The 1,228-nt window shown below is 37.7% G+C and overlaps 1 non-coding gene across 1 annotated transcript; it reads left to right on the top strand.

Moving 5' to 3' along the window:
* The first annotated feature begins 715 nt into the window (after positions 1-715).
* On the top strand, positions 716-828 carry LOC128806995 (U5 spliceosomal RNA). Its single transcript, XR_008437010.1, has one exon. It is a non-coding gene; the product is annotated as a U5 spliceosomal RNA (small nuclear RNA).
* The last annotated feature ends 400 nt before the right edge of the window (positions 829-1,228 follow it).

Here is a 1,228-nt window from a genome sequence, read left to right as displayed (position 1 = left end):
TTATTCAGTTGTTATTACTGAATACAATTTCCACAGAGAATTAAAATGGGCTTAGTAAAAAAATATATAAATATATATATATAAAAGTATAATTCTTTAGAGTGGCATACACTATTTAGATAGGAATCAGAAGCAGACATGATAAACAATAAAACTGGCAAATCACATATTTAAACACATAGGAATTTCTCAGTACATAAACAATCCTTTTGTATTGGCCAATACATGCACAGTAGATTGCATCTTAATACTAGGTTACTTTTAAATTCTAGCATTATAAAAGAAATTTGCAAGAAAGAGGTGCTTAAACCATGACCATGTATGGCAGACTCTAAAAATAGAAGAAGCAGATATTGCAGCTTCTTCTAAAAGTAGAAGAAACAGATATGGCAGCTACCCATTGCTAGAAAGCATAGAGGTATATACATTTTCCACCCTGATAATCCCTCTGCAGTGTGAAGGGAATGTTTTTCTTCAAATTTCACTTCCAGATTCACCATGTGGCTGAATTTGGGCCAGAGGATTCACGATGAAAGAAAGAGGTATGTGAGAAGATGACTCCCATGCTTCATGTGTAGGGTCATGACAACTCTGTTCAAATTCTTAATCTATTTCTACATCTTTCAAGATACAGATGCTGTATTAAAAATATAATGCTATTGTAAACTTGTAGTCCTCATGTTCTGGTTTCAACAGGAAATACTTACCTTAATTAATATTCTGGTTTCTCTTCAGATTGTATAAATCTTTTGCCTTTTACTGAAGATTTCCATGGAGAAAGGCACGAGTGTCAAGTTTTTTTGTTTTTTTTTTTCATTAGCAACAAAGGTGTAGGGCAGGGGTCTCCTCTGGCGAGTGCTGGGGTGATTAAAAGAGGCCTCTAGGGAGCGCAGGGACCCAGAGCGGGGCAAACAGCAGCATGGCACGTCTCTGAGGGCATGGCACAGCAGTTTGTGCAGCAGTTTGTGCAAGCAGGGCAAACAGGCAGGGTTGCAGGTTTCCTCCTGCTAGTGGATTTTTTAGTTTGTTGTTTGTTGTGTTTCTGTTGGTTAGTTGGTTTTGTTTTTTTTCTGTTAGTAATAGTTTTTACAGGGTCAAAAACTGCAATTAGTACAAGTGTATGTAGCCAAATAGAACTCTCCAAAAAGGATGCATCTGTCTAGACCCATTCCTGTGCAGAATGTTTATCAGTGGTACCAGGGGTCGTTGCAGAAGAAGCCTGCCTGCG

This window comes from Vidua macroura, chromosome 4, assembly GCF_024509145.1.
Source record: "Vidua macroura isolate BioBank_ID:100142 chromosome 4, ASM2450914v1, whole genome shotgun sequence".
NCBI classification, from domain to species: domain Eukaryota; kingdom Metazoa; phylum Chordata; class Aves; order Passeriformes; family Viduidae; genus Vidua; species Vidua macroura.
This window is presented reverse-complemented; position numbering and strand designations above follow the sequence as displayed.